The 26,072-nt window shown below is 34.8% G+C and overlaps 1 long non-coding RNA gene across 1 annotated transcript; it reads right to left on the reverse strand.

Moving 5' to 3' along the window:
• Positions 1–223: 223 nt before the first annotated feature.
• On the reverse strand, positions 224–1,661 carry LOC139810307 (uncharacterized). The gene is made up of 3 exons (XR_011731279.1): positions 755–1,661; positions 450–692; positions 224–388 (listed from the first exon to the last, which is right to left on the reverse strand). It is a non-coding gene; the product is annotated as an uncharacterized lncRNA (long non-coding RNA).
• Positions 1,662–26,072: the final 24,411 nt, after the last annotated feature.

A 26,072-nucleotide genomic window follows, 5' to 3' on the forward strand; every position in this document is an offset into this window, starting at 1 on the left:
ATAATATATATGTCATATAATTATTTAATAAATTTAAATTACTTATAGAAAAGTATATGTTTGTTCTGCCAATAGTTGATTAACGAGAAATCTATTTTTATAGTCGACAACGTTTGGCTATTAGTGTCGTGACAAATCGACCATTGGTTTTGGTCAGATTAAATGTCAATATGTTTTCAATCACGGGTTTTGGTCTTTTTTAAATATTTATGCTTACATTTTTGAAGACAAGAGTCTTTAAGGAAACTCATCGAATGATAATGAGGCCATTTTTGGATTGTGTCCTTCCTAGCAGATCCACTCATTCGTTGTTCTGATTGTATGATTTTGCGAAACGTATCATGCAATGATTTGAACTTTTTTTGTGTTTCTTCTGCACTTATTTTACCTACAAAGAATATAAATTTATTATTTTGTTTAAATCTTTTTCATATTATTTTTATACTCACCATTTAATGCCAAAGCTATTTCTGACCACAACCATTGTTTTATTGTAGATTTGCGTTGTAGCAAAGGTAAAGAATAATCCCACAATGGTGGGCGTTTTTCCACTTCAAGAATTAAGAATTCCACATCATCAAAATTTAATTTGTTTCCTGCCCTATCATTTAATTTTGAACGTTTGTTAGATATTTGTTTTACTTGTCCAGAAACTTTTCGTTTTCCTTTTTGGGATATGTGTACAACATTATCTAAAAAAATTATTTTTAGAAAGATATGATCTCTCTATATTTAAGATTGTTTTTTTACTTACTTCCACAGTTATTATAAAACGGCTCATCTACTAATTGTTCCACGTTATTTATACCTCGAAAAAAAAACAGTGGTAGTATTATACCTTAAAAAATCTAAGTAACAAGTGGTAGACGAAATCTTTGTATCTTGAAAAATCTCGAAAAAACCTAAACAGTAGTATCTTCACCTCGAAAAAAAAAACAAGTAGTAGTATTATACCTCGAAAAAACCTAAGTAACAAGTGGTGGACGTAATCTTTGTATCTCCAAAAATCTCGAAAAAACCTAAGCAGTATTATTTTTATTTCCAAAAAATTATTACTCAAGTGATACACATCACAAAATTACGTTACCTTATCAAAAAATGAGTCGCGCTTCAAGTGATCTATTATTACAATTACAAAAAAAAATGATATCTCTTTTTAAATTACAGCGCCAATTACAGAGAACATATATTTTTCGAGATACAAAGATTACGTCTACCACTTGTTACTTAGGTTTTTTCGAGGTATAATATTACTACTGCTTTTCTTCGATTAGAATAAAAAATTGAATCATGAAGAATTACACAGAGGTAACAGTACAAAATACAAATATTTTATTAAAATATTTAAACCCAACAAGGGAATACAAGGTATTTAAATACAAAGTTTAGATATGTATTTTAAAAGATTTAATCGCATCGCAAAGAATTACAGAGGTAACAGTACAAAAAATAAAAATATTTTATTAAAATACATAAATTTTTCTTGTCAAAAAACTTGGCGCTGCTAGACTTCAAAATATCTACATTTGTAAAAGGTCTCTCTCTCTCTCTCTCTCTCTCTCTCTCTCTCTCTCTCTAGCAGCGCCAAGTTTTTTGACAAGAAAAATTTATGTATTTTAATAAAATATTTTTATTTTTTGTACTGTTACCTCTGTAATTCTTTGCGATGCGATTAAATCTTTTAAAATACATATCTAAACTTTGTATTTAAATACCTTGTATTCCCTTGTTGGGTTTAAATATTTTAATAAAATATTTGTATTTTGTACTGTTACCTCTGTGTAATTCTTCATGATTCAATATTTTATTCTAATCGAAGAAAAGCAGTAGTAATATTATACCTCGAAAAAACCTAAGTAACAAGTGGTAGACGTAATCTTTGTATCTCGAAAAATATATGTTCTCTGTAATTGGCGCTGTAATTTAAAAAGAGATATCATTTTTTTTTTGTAATTGTAATAATAGATCACTTGAAGCGCGACTCATTTTTTGATAAGGTAACGTAATTTTGTGATGTGTATCACTTGAGTAATAATTTTTTGGAAATAAAAATAATACTGCTTAGGTTTTTTCGAGATTTTTGGAGATACAAAGATTACGTCCACCACTTGTTACTTAGGTTTTTTCGAGGTATAATACTACTACTTTGTTTTTTTTTTCGAGGTGAAGATACTACTGTTTAGGTTTTTTCGAGATTTTTCAAGATACAAAGATTTCGTCTACCACTTGTTACTTAGATTTTTTTAAGGTATAATACTACCACTGTTTTTTTTTTCGAGGTAACAACATATACACTACTATGCGTGTACTTGGCGCCTTTCTTTACCTTTTTTTTAAAAAAGGTAATTTTGTACAGATATCACGCCTTTTTGTAGTATTACGCATTGTATAAACAATTGTATGTACAGGGGTGTTATTTCGAGGTATAATACTACCACTTTGTTTTTTTCGAGGTAACAACATAATACATATATACTACTATGCGTGTAACTTGGCGCTTTCTTTACCTTTTTTTTTGAAAAAGGTAATTTTGTACGGATATCACGCCTTTTTGTAGTGTCATATAAGACGTCGGCGTTAGAAGTAGATAGAAGAAGTATCTTAATAAAAAATTTTCACATTTGGACTTTGCGTCGCAATATCCGCTCGTAGGGCACGGAGCGGGATATTATAAGAGAAACCCCCCCCCCTCCTAATTGGACCCCAAGCTATCGATCAAGCCTACTTAGAACTTGATCCGTTCACTCGTTATTGAGATCTCAACATCTCGGGTACTCGCAACCCGTCGCGTCGCGTAAAAGAGTCACGGTCGGTCTCGCTCCGCGTGTACTTGGCGCGAGACACTACCGTGTCTCTTGATTCTGCCGCTAGGAAATTTTTAAGTCGATTCTTATGAATCAAGCTTGAATTCGATGTCTAGGTGTCCCAGGTTGCCGATGACGAGGTTCACATAATGCGCTTCATAGTTTTCGGTATTCAGGTGTATTAATACCTTGAATTCGATGTCCACGTGTTCCAGGTTGCTGATGTCGGGTTCCAGATAGTGCGCTCTATAGTTTTCGGTGTCCAGGTATAATAATACGTTGAATTTGATGTCTAGGTGTCCCACGTTTCCGATGACGAGGTCCACATAGTGCGCTCCGTAGTTTTCGGTGTCTACGTGTATTAATACCTCGAATTCGATATCTACGTGTCCTACATTCAGATTTAAAGTTATTAATACACCTAGACCCCCAAAACTACAAAGCGCACTATGTGGATCTTGTCATCGGCAACCTGGGACACGTAGACATTGAATTCGAGGTATTATTACATCTAGACACCGAAAACTACGGAGCGCGCTATCTGGACCTCGTCATCAGCAACCTGAAACACCTAGACATCAATTTCAAGATATTAATACACGTAGACACCAACAACTACAGAGCGCACTATGTGGACCTCGTCATCTGCAACCTGGGACACCTAGACATCAAATTCAAGATATTAATACACGTAGACACCGAAACTACGGAGCTCACTATCTAGACATTGTCATCGGCAACCTGGGACACCTAGACATTGCATTCAACGTATTATTACACCTGGATACCGAAAACTACGAAGCGCACTATGTGGACCTCGTCATCGCCAACCTGGGACACCTAGACATCGAATTCAACGTACGATTACACCTGGACACCGAAAACTATGAAGCGCACTATCTGGATCCCGTCATCAGCAACCTGGGACACGTGGACATCGAATTCAAGATATTAATACACGTAGACACCGAAAACTACGGAGCGCACTATGTGGACCTCGTCATCGGCAACCTGGGACACGTAGACATCGAATTCAACGTACGATTACACCTGGACACCGAAAACTATGAAGCGCACTATCTGGACCTCGTCATCGGCAACCTGGGATACCTAGACATCGAATTCAAGCTTGATTCATAAGAATCGACTTAAAATTCCCTAGCGGCACTTTCTGCCAAGCGTAGAGAACCTTCTTTTCCGTTGACTTAATATATATTATATCAAGCTTGATTCATAAGAATCGACTTAAAAATTCCCTAGCGGCACTTTCTGCCAAGCGTAGAGAACCTTCTTTTCCGTTGACTCAATATTATATTATATATTACCTAATTTACCTAAATAGAAATCTTCCTCCTGACCGATAAGTCTATCGACCTAATTTCGAAATACGCGCGCGATATCGAAACTGGCGATACCTGCGCCGCCAGCGTCGAAAAAGTGAAAGGGACGTTTCTCTGATAATCATAATAATATTGAGACGTCGGCGTTAGGAGGAGGAGGAGGAGTATCTTAAAAATAAATTTTCCCATTTGGACTTTGCGTCGCAATATCTCCGCTCGTAGGGCACGTAGCGGAATATTATGAGAGAAACCCCCCCTAATTGGACCCCAAGCTATCGATCAAGCCTACTTAGAACTTGATCCGTTCACTCGTTATCGAGATCTCAACATCTCGGGTACTCGCAACCCGTCGCGTCGCGTAAAAGAGTCACGGTCGGTCTCGCTCCGCGTGTACTTGGCGCGAGACACTACCGTGTCTCTTGATTGTTTCGTCTCACAATAGTTGTACCATCATCTAAAAAATATTAAAAATATTAATATTTGTTTCAGTAAATATAGAAAGAAAATAAAAAACATCCTATTAATCATATATTAAAATTTTTGAGTAATTATAATTACAAACATTACAGCACATTGTCTAACATAAATATAATATTGTTTAACATTGAGGATGATTCAATTTCATCTTTAATGCATAATGAAAATGACACAGAAAGCATTCAAATAGATACAGCTAAAACATTAAATCATTTTCAATAATTAAGAAAAAAGCTTTTTTATATTATAGGTTCCAGTGAAAAAAAAAGAAAAAAATAATGTTTCTACAAGTGCAATAGAAAGAAAAATAGATGCTATATGTAAAAAAAACAATATAATCTTTTCTTCTCCATCCAAACTTTACACACACACACACACACACACACACACCTGCTAATGGATAAAAATATAAAGTATTTGGATCAACGGCATAAGAACTGTATCCTTCTAGGCAACCATGCTCTGCAATATCCTTTTGACCGCATATCTGTTCGCATACTCCACATGTTTGCACAAGTTCACAATCCTAGAAATAGAAAATAATATATTTGTTCATCAATTCTTTTATTAGATGTAACATTTTTTATTATATATTTACATATTTTTATTACATATTTACAGACTTAAAAATATGTTACTTATTCTTTAAATATGCAGAATGTATCTCCTCAATGTAAACAAAGCTTTATATTGCAAACTTTGATGAATATCTTGATTGATGAATGATGAAAGGATGCACAGCATTGTAATATAATATACTATTATTTAATAAATAACTATTTATCAAACTAAATTTAAACATATAACACAAACTATTATACATATATATATGTATATATATGTATATATATGTATAACATAAACTTATAGGATAATTAAAGTAGAAATTGCATTAAATAAATACAATAATGCCGATTCTCTTTGATAAACTTTCTAACCTCAAAAAGTAACATTTAATTTATTACTCTTTTTATAGTATTGGATAACATATTTATTATTATTTTCATATTCTACACATCACAATATGCAATAATATGAAATTTTATCCAAATCAAGGAGGAGATGTATATATTTCTCTGCATTCTCGTTTTATATTTTGCCTTTAATAATAAAAAAATTCATTTATAAAAAATAAAAATTTAAATTAAATAAATAACTAATATAATATATTACTTACATCTTGTTCCATTTTGAATCAGGCACAATCAGGTACGATGCAATACGTATATACCAGCACATACGGCCACAGCCACGGTTTGATGCTAAAGCTGAGAAAATCCAGCTTTCTTTGCTTGACGCTAGCGTCAAATCGAAATCACGTGATCACGCGATACGCTGAAACGAGCGTCCCATGAATTCGCACCTTACCTTAATACAAATTCGGACGTTTCAACACTTTTTTGTGTCATTTTCAGCGTAAAAATGAAAATAATACATGAAAATTTCAAACGATAAATTACAGTCAATCGCGATAAGATGAGTCAATCAGTAGAAAAGCGCAGTCAAATCAATAAAATAAAATTCATACGAATGTTCGGTAGTCTGTCAGGATATGCAAATGCTCCGAATCGATCGCACCTTCGACGTTTACTTTCAGGTTGGAAGACCGGACCAGGTAGAAAGGAGAGATTCGATTGTCTTTCTAAACCGTGAATCGGAGTCGCAATATGTTAAAAAAACGCAATGTATCAGTATTAAAATTAAAATTACAATCACGAATTCTTGCTTACGGACCATTACAGACCAGTAAGTCGCAGTGTTAAAATGTATCTGTCGCTCTGACATGTCGTGAGTGAGTGAATAAGCGTTGGTAGAAATCGGAAGGTTAACATAATAAAAGCGGTGTATACATTCGAGTTTAATTGTGAGGATAAAAATTCACAACGAATAACTCTAAATTTTTGATAACCCATCAATAACGTTCAAATAAGTATCCGGTAAACCTTCCGTGTCCGTCTGCAAATTCAATCCATTCCTGTATCTTTATGCACAGCATCTCGGAAATTAAGCGTTTATAAAAATACAATTCATTATTTATAGAATTTCCACATTATCCCAATCGAAATTATGATTCAATGCTAATCTATGATCTGTTATAACAGAATGATTAGATGTAGGTATTCTAATTTATATATATGGTTCTGGTGTTCCTTAATTCTTGTTTGTAATTGTCTGCTCGTTTGGCCTACATAAGATGCGTCGCAATCATTACAGGTAATTTTGTATACTACGTTACATTGTTTAGAACGTGGGAGACTATCTTTATGAGCTTTTATGAAGGTTCGCATTTTGTTTAAGCTATTATACGATAATCTCACTTTTAAATCCCTTGTTATGTTCTTAAATTGTTCTGTTTAAAAAATTTAGAGTTATTTGTTGTGAATTTTTATCCCCACCATTAACTTATGTATACACCGCTTTTATTATGTTAACCTTCCGATTTCTACCAATGCTTCACTCACTCACGATATGTCAGAGCGACAGGTACATTTTAACACTGCGACTTACTGGTCTGTAATGCTCCGTAAGTAAGAATTTGTGATTGTAATTTTAATACTGATACATTGCGTTTTTTAACATATATTGCGACTCCGATTCACGGTTTAGAAAACTGACAGACTACCAAACATTCGTATAAATTTTATTTTATTGATTTGACTGCGCTTTTCTACTGATTGACATTTTATCGTGATTGATTGTAATTTATCGTCTTAATTTATCGACTGAAATTTTCATGTATTATTTTCATTTTTACGCTGAAGATGACACAAAAAGTGTCGAAACGTCCGAATTTGTATTAACTAATATATATATTTTATTATTGACTTATTTTAACCCTTAAAGCGCACATGGGGTGTAGGATACCCCACTCCAAACTTTGTGCTCTGATAAGTCTCATTAAAATGTCTTTTTCAATAATTTTTTAAACAATGTTAATTTTAAAAAATCGCTATAACTTTTGTTTATCCTTAAAATACATGACTTTAACTTCATTCAGAAATTTTTATGCAATAAAATAGTCAATAGCGTCGTTACAGTACATACTTAAAGACACTGGGGTATCTCATACCCCCAGTGCGCTTTACGTAATTTTTCGGAGGTGTGCGCTTTAAGGGTTAATTGCGCATTAATTACCGCGCGTGGCATTGCCTCTTTCACTTCCCTTTATTTGATTTAAAAATTGAAACAACAATGTGTAATAATAATATTAATAACATACCGATGTGAATCCGGGGTGACCATTTTTCATATAGCGATAAATAATTGTTTTTTAGGTGATATTGTTTTACGTCTTAATTTTGATCTTAGTAATTTTAGGTTTTAAAATTTGTAGAATAAAATTAAATGTTGCTCGGTTTATTCTAAAAAAAAGGATTTATTTTAAAAACTAAATATTTTTCCTCATCGAGTAATAATTCTAATAATGTTATTATTTGTGCAAATATAACACACAATAACCTATCGTCTGCCATTTTGACGTGCTCATAGTCGCTTACATTGCCAAAAAAACGACATTTCTTACTATTGTGTAAGCGCTCAGATACCAAATCGAACGATTGAAAACAGCGCTTATAAGCGTGAGCGCTTACAGCGCGTAAGCGTCCAAACCGAACGCACCCCGAGTCAAACAACAAAATAGCTGATGTTATTAACTATTATTTGTGTCTACAATATTTACATTTAGGAAAGATTCGCATGTTTCTCTTCAACCTTCAACGTTTCGAATATTTTCCTTGGCGTAGTCAGTACATGTCACATTTAGTAAGACATTCTCCGTGATATAGTGCGGATATAATGGCAGCTCAAATACGTCATATTAATAACATTTGGGAAGAGTGCAGTACTTTACCCAATTGCAGTGATATACAGTGCAATAATTGTAAAGAAGTCTTTAAAAGTACAGGTGAACTATATGTAGAAGCACACTTGTTCCACAAACATAAAATATTTACCATGGAAGGCAACTTTATATGGAATGACGAAACCAATGACTCGCCATGGCGATATTTTACACACGAACGTCTCGAACAGAAGTATATTCCAAATTGCATAATTTGTGGAAACGGTGTTCGTATATATTATAAGAGTTATTTAGATAGCCATCTGAATAGACATATAAAAGTGATTGATAAAATACGAGAAGAAATTAATAGGTGTAGCGGACTATCGCAACACTTCACAGTCGACACGGAAAAATTTAAAACAAACTGCAAACATTGCAGTTGGTATATTAACACATTTAATGGAAAAGTGCAATTTACAAAGCATTTAAACGTTCATCAGACTGGGTGTCGTAATATAAACGAGCACTCAGAATCTGATGGAGGAACTGGTTATTATAACGTAGATGCAACGGTACAACAACCTGTAACTGCAGAAAATTATGCGTCCACAAGTTTTCATAATGATAGACATGGGCGACGTTTTGAAAATCAAGAAGATCAGCAGAGGTAAATGTCACAAATATTAGTATTTTTCCTTAGTAATTAAGGCAAAACTTCTGAAGACATCCGTGCTCCAATTTAGGTCAAACTTTGTAAATAGGTTCCTTTTAGATAAATAAAAAAGACACATACTAAAAATATTTAAAAAGTTGGTTAACTTTTGAGTCGCGAAAAATTTTTTGGTATATGTCTTTTTTATCTAAAAGGAACCTATTCATGCACGAAGTTTCACCTAAATCGGAGCACGGACGTTTTCGGAAGAATAGCCGTAATTAATATATTTAATTACTATTTTAGTATACCATTAGAAAATAACATATTTAACATTTAGAAATAAAAAATTATATAAAATTTGAATACAATATTTAACGTATTATTTTATAAATTATTATAATTACTTGAGTTAAATAAAATTACAACTATTCTGAACAATTTTACATCAATTTCTGTTAACTCAGATATGCTGTTATTTATATATTATCTACATATTCAGTAATCGGTACAAATACTTTCATAAACGAGTAACTGCTCAGGTATTATGGAATCTAAATAGTAATTCTATAGATATTCCATTTTAAGAAATATAAATAATATAAGTCACAGTTTTGGTTTAATAATCAAATAATATACATCATGAGAGCAAAATCATTGCAATTCTAATAACATTGGTACAGTCGCCGCCAATGATTCCTTTCCTGAGATAAGGGGGAAACATAAGAATACCTCAGAAAAAGAATCATTGGCGGCGACTGTACTCTTTCAATTTTTAATTACTCTGTGTATAAATATACAAATCTAATCATAGCGGACAACAAAGATCTAGGATGCCTGATAAAATCTAGAAGCCATATGACATGTAACACCAGCAACTGTTGTGATTTGGATAATGGAATATATCAACCAAGCGCATTTGACGAATAATTAGTAACATCGCTTTACGTTACGTAATAACAAAATGCAATCTCTTATTAATTAGACATTAACTTCTTTATAAATGTATAATTTACTAATTGTTTTAATAATTACTTACTAGTAAATCTGATATCGCCGTGTAACTGAGCTCTTTTTATTTGCTCTCTTATACTCTTTATATTATTAAATTTACTCATGTGCTATATAATGTCGTATGTAATGTACACATTAGAGTTATAATTTGTACACACAAAGTAGAATTGTAAAACATATCCGGATACTAAAATATAGAAATTATTCGAAATAGTTATTTTTGCTTATTGTTAGTCAACTTCTAGCGTGCAAATTATTTGAATAATTCTAGTATTAGTAATCTAATTTTATAATCCCGATTGTATTTATAATTCTAATCAACATATAGTATTGATTCTATGCAAAATAAATTACTACAAAATTTTTATAAATAATTTTTTCGGTTATATTAAATATTATTGTAATGTAATTATTGTGCAAAGTTGACACACGGTTGAATATTTTGTTTATATTTGTTCAAAAATTGATAAATGGAAATAAACACCGTAAGATAGATATTGTAAAATGACATATTTTTGTTAATAAAGTGATAGACATTTGAGAAAGAATAACGGCTTACAAACCTGTTTGATCCACAATTAGTTGAATCAACCTAAACATTTTGGATTACCCTAAACAATCAATGACCCATGGTACCCCGTAGCTCATGGTGCTCCGGTCTTCCCTACATATGATAAAATATATATAATTAATATTCATTTTTTTTATAAAATAAACTTGTTAGAATATATTGGGGGGAAATTCACAGCCGGCATTGGTGTACAAAATTTCGGCAGTGGACTGAAAAAAGTAAGCAGTGGCCTATCAAGAGACACGGTAGTGTCTCGCGCCAAGTACACGCGGAGCGCGAGACCGACCGTGACTCTTTTACGCGACGCGACGGGTTGCGAGTACCCGAGATGTTGAGATCTCGATAACGAGTGAACGGATCAAGTTCTAAGTAGGCTTGATCGATAGCTTGGGGTCCAATTAGGGGGGGGTTTCTCTCATAATATTCCGCTACGTGCCCTACGAGCGGAGATATTGCGACGCAAAGTCCAAATGTGAAAATTTATTTTTAAGATACTCCTCCTCCTCCTCCTAACGCCGATGTTCTTGTATGATGACGTCATAATCAGAAACGTTACTTTCACTTTTTCGACGCTGGCGGCGCAGGTATCGCCAGTTTCGATATCGCGCGCGTATTTCGAAATTAGGTCGATAAACTTATCGGTCAGGAGTAAGATTTTTATTTAAATATTTTAGGTAAATTAGGTATATACTTATATAATATATATTGAGTCAATTCCTTCATGTTTATCTGGAGAGATTTCGTATCCTTACATCGTATTACCACCGCTGCCGGAAAAGAAGGTTCTCTACGCTTGGCAGAAAGTGCCGCTAGGAAATTTTTAAGTCGATTCTTATGAATCAAGCTTGAATTCGATGTCTAAGTATCCCAGGTTGCCGATGACGAGGTCCAGATAGTGCGCTTCATAGTTTTCGGTGTCCAGGTGTAATAATACGTTGAATTCGATGTCTACGTGTCCCAGGTTGCCGATGACGAGGTCCACATAGTGCGCTCCGTAGTTTTCGATGTCTACGTGTATTAATACCTTGAATTCGATGTCCACGTGTTCCAGGTTGCCGATGATAAGATCCAGATAGTGCGCTTCATAGTTTTCGGTGTCCAGGTGTAATAATACGTTGAATTCGATGTCTACGTGTCCCAGGTTGCCGATGACGAGGTCCACATAGTGCGCTCCGTAGTTTTCGATGTCTACGTGTATTAATACCTTGAATTCGATGTCCACGTGTTCCAGGTTGCCGATGATAAGATCCAGATAGTGCGCTTCATAGTTTTCGGTGTCCAGGTGTAATTGTACGTTGAATTCGATGTCTAGGTGTCCCAGGTTGCCGATGACGAGGTCCACATAGTGCGCTTCGTAGTTTTCGGTGTCTACGTGTATTAATACCTTGAATTCGATGTCCACGTGTCCCAGGTTGCCGATGACGGGATCCAGATAGTGCGCTTCATAGTTTTCGGTGTCCAGGTGTAATCGTACGTTGAATTCGATGTCTAGGTGTCCCAGGTTGCCGATGACGAGGTCCACATAGTGCGCTTCGTAGTTTTCGGTGTCCAGGTGTAATAATACGTTGAATGCGATGTCTAGGTGTCCCAGGCTGCCGATGACAATGTTTAGATAATGAGCTCCGTAGTTTTCGGTGTCTACGTGTATTAATATCTTGAATTCGATGTCTAGGTGTCCCAGGTTGCCGATGACGAGGTCCACATAGTGCGCTCCATAGTTGTCGGTGTCTACGTGTATTAATATCTTGAAATTGATGTTTAGGTGTCCCAGGTTGCTGATGACGAGGTCCAAATAGCGCGCTCCGTAGTTTTCGGTGTCTAGATGTAATGTAATAATACTTCGAATTTGATGTCTACGTGTCCCAGGTTGCCGATGACGAGGTCCACATAGTGCGCTTCGTAGTTTTTGGTGTCTAGGTGTATTAATAACTTTAAATCTGAATGTAGGACACGTAGATATCGAATTCAAGGTATTAATACACGTAGACACCGAAAACTACGGAGCGCACTATGTGGACTTCGTCATCGGCAACGTGGGACACTTAGACATCGAATTTAACGTATTATTACACCTGGACACCGAAAACTATAGAGCGCACTATCTGGAACCCGTCATCGAATTCAAGCTTGATTCATAAGAATCGACTTAAAAATTCCCTAGCGGCAGAATTAAAATTATGTCATGACATAATAAAAATTCGCTGAATTAAAATTATGTCTAGACATAATAAAAATTGGATGAATTAAAATTATGTCTTGACATAATAAAAATTGGATGAATTAAAATTATGTCTGACAAAAATAATTCCGCATTTTTATTATGTGTATACACATAATTTTAATTCATACAATTTTTATTATGTGTACACATAATTTGTTTTCGAATGAATGTAAAACGTATTTGTTATAATATCCATTATTGAAATTCGATATGCGCGACAAAAGCTCTTGTATATCATTAATTATGTTACTATTATATCATTAATTATGTTACTATTTATTATATATATATATTATTATACTTGACAAGAATGCGTGGGATCAAATTCTTTCGCCATTGTTACATTAAAAATAACTTACAAAAATTACAGATTTATCGAGGTATTTATTTCACAAAAAACTAGTCCAGAAAAAATCAAGAGACACGGTAGTGTCTCGCGCCAAGTACACGCGGAGCGAGACCGACCGTGACTCTTTTACGCGACGCGACGGGTTGCGAGTACCCGAGATGTTGAGATCTCGATAACGAGTGAACGGATCAAGTTCTAAGTAGGCTTGATCGATAGCTTGGGGTCCAATTAGGGGGGGGTTTCTCTCATAATATTCCGCTACGTGCCCTACGAGCGGAGATATTGCGACGCAAAGTCCAAATGGGAAAATTTATTTTTAAGATACTCCTCCTCCTCCTCCTAACGCCGACGTCTCAATATTATTATGATTATCAGAGAAACGTCCCTTTCACTTTTTCGACGCTGGCGGCGCAGGTATCGCCAGTTTCGATATCGCGCGCGTATTTCGAAATTAGGTCGATAGACTTATCGGTCAGGAGGAAGATTTCTATTTAGGTAAATTAGGTAATATATAATATAATATTGAGTCAACGGAAAAGAAGGTTCTCTACGCTTGGCAGAAAGTGCCGCTAGGGAATTTTTAAGTCGATTCTTATGAATCAAGCTTGATATAATATATATTAAGTCAACGGAAAAGAAGGTTCTCTACGCTTGGCAGAAAGTGCCGCTAGGGAATTTTTAAGTCGATTCTTATGAATCAAGCTTGAATTCGATGTCTAGGTATCCCAGGTTGCCGATGACGAGGTCCAGATAGTGCGCTTCATAGTTTTCGGTGTCCAGGTGTAATCGTACGTTGAATTCGATGTCTACGTGTCCCAGGTTGCCGATGACGAGGTCCACATAGTGCGCTCCGTAGTTTTCGGTGTCTACGTGTATTAATATCTTGAATTCGATGTCCACGTGTCCCAGGTTGCTGATGACGGGATCCAGATAGTGCGCTTCATAGTTTTCGGTGTCCAGGTGTAATCGTACGTTGAATTCGATGTCTAGGTGTCCCAGGTTGGCGATGACGAGGTCCACATAGTGCGCTTCGTAGTTTTCGGTATCCAGGTGTAATAATACGTTGAATGCAATGTCTAGGTGTCCCAGGTTGCCGATGACAATGTCTAGATAGTGAGCTCCGTAGTTTTCGGTGTCTACGTGTATTAATATCTTGAATTTGATGTCTAGGTGTCCCAGGTTGCAGATGACGAGGTCCACATAGTGCGCTCTGTAGTTGTTGGTGTCTACGTGTATTAATATCTTGAAATTGATGTCTAGGTGTTTCAGGTTGCTGATGACGAGGTCCAGATAGCGCGCTCCGTAGTTTTCGGTGTCTAGATGTAATAATACCTCGAATTCAATGTCTACGTGTCCCAGGTTGCCGATGACAAGATCCACATAGTGCGCTTTGTAGTTTTGGGGGTCTAGGTGTATTAATAACTTTAAATCTGAATGTAGGACACGTAGATATCGAATTCGAGGTATTAATACACGTAGACACCGAAAACTACGGAGCGCACTATGTGGACCTCGTCATCGGAAACGTGGGACACCTAGACATCAAATTCAACGTATTATTATACCTGGACACCGAAAACTATAGAGCGCACTATCTGGAACCCGACATCAGCAACCTGGAACACGTGGACATCGAATTCAAGGTATTAATACACCTGAATACCGAAAACTATGAAGCGCATTATGTGAACCTCGTCATCGGCAACCTGGGACACCTAGACATCGAATTCAAGCTTGATTCATAAGAATCGACTTAAAAATTTCCTAGCGGCAGAATCAAGAGACACGGTAGTGTCTCGCGCCAAGTACACGCGGAGCGAGACCGACCGTGACTCTTTTACGCGACGCGACGGGTTGCGAGTACCCGAGATGTTGAGATCTCAATAACGAGTGAACGGATCAAGTTCTAAGTAGGCTTGATCGATAGCTTGGGGTCCAATTAGGAGGGGGGGGGGGGTTTCTCTTATAATATCCCGCTCCGTGCCCTACGAGCGGATATTGCGACGCAAAGTCCAAATGTGAAAATTTTTTATTAAGATACTTCTTCTTTATCTACTTCTAACGCCGACGTCTTATATGACACTACAAAAAGGCGTGATATCCGTACAAAATTACCTTTTTCAAAAAAAAGGTAAAGAAATGCGCCAAGTACACGCATAGTAGTATATATGTATTATGTTGTTACCTCGAAAAAAACAAAGTGGTAGTATTATACCTCGAAATAACACCCTGTACATATTGTTTATACAATGCGTAATACTACAAAAAGGCGTGATATCTGTACAAAATTACCTTTTTAAAAAAAAGGTAAAGAAAGGCGCCAAGTACACGCATAGTAGTGTATATGTTGTTACCTCGAAAAAAAAACAGTGGTAGTATTATACCTTAAAAAAATCTAAGTAACAAGTGGTAGACGAAATCTTTGTATCTTGAAAAATCTCGAAAAAACCTAAACAGTAGTATCTTCACCTCGAAAAAAAAAACAAAGTAGTAGTATTATACCTCGAAAAAACCTAAGTAACAAGTGGTGGACGTAATCTTTGTATCTCCAAAAATCTCGAAAAAACCTAAGCAGTATTATTTTTATTTCCAAAAAATTATTACTCAAGTGATACACATCACAAAATTACGTTACCTTATCAAAAAATGAGTCGCGCTTCAAGTGATCTATTATTACAATTACAAAAAAAAAATGATATCTCTTTTTAAATTACAGCGCCAATTACAGAGAACATATATTTTTCGAGATACAAAGATTACGTCTACCACTTGTTACTTAGGTTTTTTCGAGGTATAATATTACTACTGCTTTTCTTCGATTAGAATAAAATATTGAATCATGAAGAATTACACAGAGGTAACAGTACAAAATACAAATATTTTATTAAAATATTTAAACCCAACAAGGGAATACAAGGTATTTAAATACAAAGTTTAGATATGTATTTTAAAAGATTTAATCGCATCGCAAAGAATTACAGAGGTAACAGTACAAAAAATAAAAATATTTTATTAAAATACATAAATTTTTCTTGTCAAAAAACTTGGCGCTGCTAGAGAGAGAGAGAGAGAGAGAGAGAGAGAGAGAGAGAGAGAGAGAGAGAGAGAGAGAGAGAGAGACCTTTTACAAATGTAGATATTTTGAAGTCTAGCAGCGCCAAGTTTTTTGACAAGAAAAATTTATGTATTTTAATAAAATATTTTTATTTTTTGTACTGTTACCTCTGTAATTCTTTGCGATGCGATTAAATCTTTTAAAATACATATCTAAACTTTGTATTTAAATACCTTGTATTCCCTTGTTGGGTTTAAATATTTTAATAAAATATTTGTATTTTGTACTGTTACCTCTGTGTAATTCTTCATGATTCAATTTTTTATTCTAATCGAAGAAAAGCAGTAGTAATATTATACCTCGAAAAAACCTAAGTAACAAGTGGTAGACGTAATCTTTGTATCTCGAAAAAATATATGTTCTCTGTAATTGGCGCTGTAATTTAAAAAGAGATATCATTTCTTTTTTGTAATTGTAATAATAGATCACTTGAAGCGCGACTCATTTTTTGATAAGGTAACGTAATTTTGTGATGTGTATCACTTGAGTAATAATTTTTTGGAAATAAAAATAATACTGCTTAGGTTTTTTCGAGATTTTTGGAGATACAAAGATTACGTCCACCACTTGTTACTTAGGTTTTTTCGAGGTATAATACTACTACTTTGTTTTTTTTTTCGAGGTGAAGATACTACTGTTTAGGTTTTTTTCGAGATTTTTCAAGATACAAAGATTTCGTCTACCACTTGTTACTTAGATTTTTTTAAGGTATAATACTACCACTGTTTTTTTTTTCGAGGTAACAACATATACACTACTATGCGTGTACTTGGCGCCTTTTTTTACCTTTTTTTAAAAAAGGTAATTTTGTACAGATAATATTGACGGCATTGTCGTCAATGGTTGGGGAGTGGTAATAATGACATGTGGCAGTGGCAGTGCAGGAGGTATTGCATAGCATTGCTAAGGCAGTGTCCGAATTTTATCCGGCATTGACTCGGCAGTACGGCAGTGGACGCCCCCTACGTTTTTTTAGAAAATACATATATCCAAATACCTAATAAATAGCACTATATTGACTACATCTTAAACAACGTTATATTTCCAAAATGTTTTTACGCTATCTTAAAGCAACAAAATAGCAACAAATTCTGGTATAAACGTTTATTCGATTTGAGCACTCTATATATTTTTTTTTGCATGGGAGGCCAGCTTGACACATATTCTAGCCCCACCACATACTAAAAAACTCATAGTGCTCAAATAAAAAAAAAAAAACAATACACCAAAATTTGTTGCTTTTTTGTTGCTTTAAGATAGCGTAAACAAGTTTTTGAAATATAAGGTTCTGTAAACAATGCCACTAATAAATACTGCATCTTCGACCGTTATCTACGACTTTGATGGCTAAAAACTAAGTAAAAAAACTTGTTGCTCAGCTCTTTTTGGTCTTAAAATATTCTATGGACCGTGCCCTATCAAAATATGCAACTTACGATTTTGTTGCTCGCCCCTAACTGCAAATAAACAAATTATTTATCTCCTCGTCGATCGTTATCTACGACTTCGATGGCTAAAAACTAAGTAAAGGAATTTGTTGCTCGGGTCTTTTTGTTATTTAAATATTCTATGGAACGTGCCCTACCAGAATATGCAACTTGCGATTTTGTTGCTCACCCCTAACTGCAAATAAACAAATTATTTATCTCCGCGTCGACCGTTATCTACAACTTCGATGGCTAAAAACTAAGTAAAAAAACTTGTTGCTCAGCTCTTTTTGGTCTTAAAATATTCTATGGACCGTGCCCTATCAAAATATGCAACTTACGATTTTGTTGCTCGCCCCTAACTGCAAATAAACAAATTATTTATCTCCTCGTCGATCGTTATCTACGACTTCGATGGCTAAAAACTAAGTAAAGGAATTTGTTGCTCGGGTCTTTTTGTTATTTAAATATTCTATGGAACGTGCCCTACCAGAATATGCAACTTACGATTTTGTTGCTCACCCCTAACTGCAAATAAACAAATTATTTATCTCCGCGTCGACCGTTATCTACAACTTCGATGGCTAAAAACTAAGTAAAAGAACTTGTTGCTTAGCTCTTTTTTGTCTTAAAATATTCTATGGGCCGTGCCCTATCAGAATATGCAACTTACGATTTTGTTGCTCGCCCCTAACTGCAAATAAACAAATTATTTATTTCCGCGTCGGCCGTTATCTCGTTATCTACGACTGTGATGGCTAAAAACTAACAATAAGTAAAAGATTCTTTTACTTTATAGTTTTAAGACCAAAAAGAGCCGATCAACAGATTCCTTTACTTAGTTTTTAGCCATCAAAGTCGCAGATAACGGTCGACGCGGAGATAAATAATTTGTTTACTTGCAGTTAGGGGCGAGCAACAAAATCGTAAGTTGCATATTCTAATAGGGCACGGTCCATAGAATACTTTAAAACCAAAAAGAGCCAAGCAACAAATTCTTTTACTTAGTTTTTAGCCATCGAAGTTGTAGATAAAGGTCGAAGATGCAGTATTTATTAGTGGCATTGTTTATAGAACCTTATATTTCGAAAATTTGTTTACGCTATCTTAAAGCAACAAATTTTGGTGTATTGTTTTTTTAAATTTGAGCACTCTATATGTGTTTTTTAGTATGTGGTGGGGCTAGAATCTCTGTGTCAAGCTGACCCCTCACCATGCGAAAAAAAATATATAAAGTGCTCAAATCGAATAAACGTTTATACCAGAATTTGTTACTATTTTGTTGCTTTAAGATAGTGTAAAAATATTTGGAAATATAATGTTGTTTAAGATGTAGTCAATGTAGTGCTGTCTGTTAAGTATTCGGATATACTTACGTAGGGGAGACCGGGGCTAACTCGACACAATTTTTTTAAAGGCAATTTTCAACAATTAATTAAAATTTTCAAACAAATTTAATGGTACACATTTAAAGAGCGTTCCTTCAGGTACAAAATTGCTTAAGAAAATTTTGCTGTACGTCGCTTAGTTTTGCCCGAAAGCTCGATGAAAGAGTAGACCATTTTCGAGAGATCAGAAAAATTACTTTTCACTATCAAAAACGCTTATGTCGCGTTAAAAATTACACTATAACTCAGAATGTTACCAAATTCCGTTGATAATACTGGCACATAAAGACGCATTTACAATAGGAAAGGCAAGTTTCTACGATAGATTTAAATTGCCAAAAAGCCTAGTGTCAAGTTTGCCCCGGTGTCGAGTTAGCCCCGGTCTCCCCTACCGTATTTTCTAAAAAAACGTTATATTTCAAAAATGTTTTCACGCTATCTTGGAGCAACAAAAAAGCAACAAATTCTGGTGTATTTGTTTTTTGGATTTGAGCACTCTATATAGGTTTTTTATTATGACGACAAGCTGCCCCCCCCCCCATTTCGATCGCCGTTTCCTGCTAAACGGCTTGAGCAACAAAATCCGGACTAGAGCAACAGCACATAAATAGCACTAAATTTTTAATAGGTGCGGATTTTTTTTGCAATAGTGGGGGGGTTAACTTGATAGAGGTGGCATTGACGTATAATAATGGGCAGTACGCGACAGTGTTCATAATTGCATGGCATTGCCTTAATTTTATATTATTTATATATAGGATTGACGGCATTGTAGGTATTGACTAAGCATTGTCGGCAGTGTACGAAAATGTCGGCAGTGTTTTACAGCAATGCCAAAAATCGGCATTGGTGTACAAAATTTTGGGTTGTGAATTCCCCCCCAGAATATATGCAACAGGAAGATAATTTCTGCCCCTATCGGGTTTATATACATATTGAAAAAGATTTCTATGTATTGCTTTGTTGAATTATTTGTACAATATTTAATCCTGATAGAGATAATAAAGGGCTCGAGAGAAATCCCATTTTAAAGATTCCATCTTAAAATCTTATATTTGAGAGGAGGATGAGAGAAAAAAATGAAGTAAAATACTTTCTAACTAGTGAATATCGGCTGTCTTTCCCTGTCATACTTATATCAATTTATTTTTATTTTATTTATATGCAATGCATAAATACGTTGATCCAATCTCCATCGTTCAAGGGATGTGAATTACCATGAAGATACTTAATAGCTTTATATTATAAAAATGACTATTTTATTTACTACAGTTTTATTTCATATTTTCTTCTTATACCTTATGTTTCACTATTTGTCTAAATAATGATGTCACAAATTTAACTACTTATATATAATGTTCAAAACGTTAAAAGTTAGAGTCTTAATTAAGTTAATCATTAATCATAATTTGTATATTAAATAATAAATAAACATCTAAATATGAAATATTAGAAGCTATTTCTAAATTACTAATATCAATATTTTAACATATACTAAATTTTTAAACTAATATCGTATTTTGTATTAAAATTGTCAAATTATATTAATAGTATGTATCTTCATGGTATTCTTAATTGAGTTGCCTGAAAAGACAAAAAGTGTAAAGAATGACGTTCCTACCAGATTTAAAAGTAATATATCTGTCGTGCAAAAATCGTTATTCTCGCACATAATAAATCGACAAATAAATACACATGATCTTCAAGATTAAATATATATAAATATCTACTTTATTCCAGCCCATCCATCTTAAAGTAAGGAATCTATGATTATTTATATATTTGTAATGTACGTTCTTATAACGTTTGATAACATATATCTGTATACACATCTTATATATATCTCATACAGTTTTCACAGATCCATTACCTCGATTTATAAGACAAACGTTAACTTCTAACTCACCAATATGCAGCAACGGAGTTGTAACGCTACATCGACCTGCAACACACAAATACAAAATCCAAATTAGCGCTCGGATGACACACAATTAACATAAAAAAAACCTAATAATTTTACATGAAGTACACGAATATACTATTCGTCTTTTGAAGGTAAGTACCAGGAATAAGAGATTATATAATTTCCGCGGAGAAATCTTTTCCGTAAACTTTCGTACAAAGTTACAAACAAAAGTTTCCCTTTTTATTACTTATACAAATTGTTTAGGTGCACTTGTACGAATCGTTCGATTAGGCGATTTACAAATAAACGAAAGAAAAAAATTAAACAATTAATTCCAAAGTAAAGTTAACGAGCAATATGTAAATAATGATATTCACCACAGGGTTGCTCCGCCGTCGCCCGATGTCTCCCAGACCGCCGCCTCCTATCAGGTCCCTCCATTTCGCACTAGCACAACGCAAATTCGACGTATGTACGTTCGACGCGACACTCGCGAAAGAGAGGCTAATTACGATCGCGCGTGCTAATTACCGAAGTAACGCGCGACACTTTATTATATATATTTTTTATATATATTTGAATTGTCTAAATTTCTCGCAATATACGGTACATGAAACTGCATTAAAATCAGTAAAAAGTTTAAAGTGTGATGCGAGAATCGTGTAAATATAAAAGAATTCTATTTGTAATTTTATATTCAAGAAATATATATTGTATTAATTATACAAATATTAAAAAAAAAAAATTTATTTTATAATTTTACTTGCTTATTCCAATTTATTTTTTAATATATATTTTATATACATGCGTGTATTTTAATTTTCTAAATTTTTCTCGCAATATACGGTACATGAAATTATAGACAGAACTCTATTCCAAATTTTAGCGCAAAATTCTATACATATCTATACTGGAATTAAAGCAACGTTAACGAAAGATTTTATGCGAAATATCTATCGCGGCAAAATGATAGTTAGAATTGTAATTTCCATTCCTCGATTCCCGAATATGCATGTATATAAAATATATATTAAAATATACACATATATATTGGAATACGTATGTAAAATTATAGATAAAACTCTTTTACATTTGTATTGTACAATTATTATATTTCTTAAATATAGATAAATCGCGCAAAAATATTTGCTCCGATTAAACAGCGACCATCGCCTCGATTATTGATTCGTGGAAGTTAATTAATCCAGGCTAATGATCACTATAACTGTTCGCACAGGCATACAACACTCGCATTTCGAGAGACAGTTACGCGACGTCGATCAGACACCATTGAGACAAAACGCAGAATACGGCCAGTTAAACTTGTGAAAATCAACGAAAGATTCGGCATACGTGGTTCTCTTATCGTTGATCTATTCGTTTTCGATATTTTTGAATCGGCGCGGCCGCGGCCGCGCGCGTCGTGCCGCGGCGCGCGGTGCCGCGTAGGCTGGGTAGGCCGTGACGTCACCGCGCGGGGCGCGCCGAGGCAGAGGACGTTCCGTCCCTCGCATTCTTCGCATTATCTTTCGAACCGCGCGCCGCGCTGAGACGAGTGCAATGGGAAAATATGCGCGATCATTCTCTCGCAATTAAACAATGCCATGCACTATCGAGCTCCTCGATGCCGTAGATGCTATGTCGTTCTTGTTTTCTGGAGCAGATATTGAGATATTCTACTTGAGATATACGGCGAAAATCGGCCCTCGAATCGCCGTCTTTCTTTCGCGATCGCTGCTCGCCTTCGACGACGTGAACTGAACAAAGGAAGAACTGTGAAAGTGTCGATAGCTTGTTAAGGGGATCCTAAAGCCGTCTGTAATACCGGCTTTTTTTCTTAGCACTAATCTTTTAATTGACTTTATAGAAATGCAAAATTCTTGTCTAGAATTAAAGTACGCATCAAAATCTAGGTCATGGTGGTCAAATTTATATCGAAAACGAAAAAAAATTAATATTTTTGTTAATTTTTGGTATACGTGACGACAATATTTGCTTTGTACAAAAATTCCACGATAAATATCCACAAAATTAGACCGGCATGACCTAGGGACAACATTTAAGAACAATATCGTGCAATTAGATCTAAGATTGAAAACCTAGAAAAAAAGATTACTTTATATAACTTTTATATGTGCAAAAGCACATTCAGGTTGACAGGATAAGCAATATTGCGTGTGGCAAGAGATGGCGCAGTAATCGAACAAAGACAGATGCCTCTCGTTAGACAAGGACAGATATAGATATATGACAAGAAAACAGAAATTAGAAATGTTGACATTACCGACGTCGAGGAAGTTCAGCCTTCACTTTAGGATCCCCTTAAGGGGATCCTGCAGTGACTGGCGAACTTCCTCGATGTCGATAATGTCAACCTTTCTAATTTTGTTTTCCCTATATCTGTCTTTGTCTAACGAAATGACATCTGTCTTTTTTTCGATTGCTCGCCATATCTTACGCAAGATCCGGCAACTACTGTTGCTGCTCTTCTTGTCATCCTGCATTCGTATTTGCATTACTAAAATAATTATTAGATGGATCTTTTTTTGTACGCATTGAATCTTACTTCTACTTACACGATATTATTCCTACATGTTTTCCCAAGGGTGGATGATAAACATTATGTACGTATAAACTGTAGAATTTTTGTTTTAAGCAAACATTGTCGTCGGGTGACAGCTGTGTATGTGCCCCAATAAGTAATATTTTTAATTTTTTGGTGCTTTTGATATAAAATCACGTTTTCCACCCTAGATTTTTGTGCGGACTTTAATTCTAGATAAAAAACTTGTAATTCTGTAAAGCCAATTAAAAGATCCATTGATTAACGATAATGTCGGTAAATCATACGGCTGCAGGATCCCCTTAACGTGCAAGTAGTTTCCGTGTGGACTTACGCGATTTATTCAATCGAGATACATCGCGCGAATGATATCGAAGTTCAAACCGCGTCGCTGCTCGGACTCGCGTAGTACTGGAAAACGGCGCAGGCGCCATGATTGTTCATTGGCGAAAAGTCGTGGACACGCAGCGGATCGAGCTCGCGCCGGTGATCGAGCGGGCTTGCTAGATGCTATTGCATCTTGTTCGGTGCTCTCAGCAGTCTCAGCCAGCATCTCGGCGGCGCTCCGGAAGGGTCTGCTGGGACAGGAAAGACCGAGACTTACTTGGCAAAAGCAGTCGCAAGAATGCATCGTATTCAATTGCTCGGAGGAATTGGATTATATCTGCGAGCCGACTCACTAGTTAGTAAGTATATTACTTTATTTTTTCTCTCATCCTCCTCCCAAATATAAGATTTTAAGATGAGATCTTTAAAATGGGATTTCTCTCGAGCCCTTTTATCTGTATCAGGATTAAATATTGTACAAAATAAATAATTCAACAAAGCAATACTTAGAAATCTTTTTCAATATGTATATAAACCCGAAAGAGGCAGAAATTATCTTCCTGTTGCATATATTGACTCGAAAGTAAAACCGTGCGGAGTGTGCGCGGAATACAATGGCATTATTACGCGTATAATGCCAATTTTATCTCTATTTCTTTCTCCGCATGTAAACGTAAGCGCGATTGCTCCCGTTTTTCTCGCGCTAATTGACTTGTGCTTTTGCAGCCCGTAGCCGACTTTGGCACGATCCGTTGCGAGCGAATTGAGCACGTTGCAGACGAGCATTCCGCTAAATTACGAACAGAGTAAATCTAGAGTCGGATCATAAAACTGGCGAGAAGCGATAATAACAGTAAATCGCAATTTCACGCACATTCAACACTCAAAACATGTTTAATGGTTTTATAATTATTTTGTACTATTGCAATAAGGATGCTCAGTAATTACGATTTGCTATATGAATAAAGAGGAACAGCTATTTCAAAGTATGTAAAATATTAATTGTAACAATATTTTTTATATTACTATTTTGAATATGGACTGATTTTTATATTACTATATATTTTGAATATGGACTGATTTTCAAATAAATTTATGTGAAAGTTTATTCCATGTCAATTGTTGATATTGTGATTTGCAGAAAATAATTATTTTCTTTGCCAGCAATAACTACACTGAAAAAAATATGTTAATCCGAAAAAATATTTAGTCCGATACGTTTAAATAAACATTTTAGTTAATTAACTAAACATTGGTTGAATTAATTAATTCTTGTTTAAAAAAAATTAATTGTTTGAAACAACTAATATTTAGTTAACTAGCTAAAATGTTTAGTTGAACGTATCGGACTAAATATTTTTTTGGATTAACAATTTTTTTTTCAGTGTAACAAAAATAATTGCTTACTTTGATTTTAGTTGTGAAGATTACGATTTAATAAATATGTCCAGTGGGGTCGAACTAAACTATCATTTTTATTAGTGATTCGCTCGAATCGTTTACAGATCCGGTGGCATTGTCCGGTCTCTCGTGAAGGTTTTTAACATCGCTTTATCCGCGGTGGACGAGCATTATATTGTTTGACGGAACTTACACGTCATTGCTTCGATCCTACCTATATCGTAGGACGTTTTTGCGGGTGAAAGTCGAAAATTCGCGCGGAAAGATAGGGACATGCTTGACTAAACGCTAAATTGCACTATGCGCGACACTATCTCCGAAGGCGGTGTACCATTTTAGATTAGATTTACTTATAGTAAATAATTACTGAAATGATTAGTAAATTACATATTCATAAAGAAGTTAATGTCTAATTAGCGTAAGACCGCATTTTGTGATTACATAACATAAACGATCTTACTAATTATTCGTCAAGTGCATTTGTTTTTTCATATATTCTATTATCCAAATCAAGATTGTTGCTATTGTTGGTGTTACATGCAATGTGGCTTCCAGATTTGATAAGGCGCCTAGATCCTTGTCACCAACACCTTGTTACGGCTCCATGCTCCATCGTTTTTTGATTAAATTGTATTTTATTTTATTTTTATTTTAAAAGATAAGTCTGTACTTTAAATAGCATTTGTTAGATCTTGAATTTATTTTTTCCTTCTCCCGCCATCACTTTACTTTG

Source organism: Temnothorax longispinosus, chromosome 3 (genome assembly GCF_030848805.1).
Source record: "Temnothorax longispinosus isolate EJ_2023e chromosome 3, Tlon_JGU_v1, whole genome shotgun sequence".
In the NCBI taxonomy this organism is placed as follows: Eukaryota; Metazoa; Arthropoda; class Insecta; order Hymenoptera; family Formicidae; genus Temnothorax; species Temnothorax longispinosus.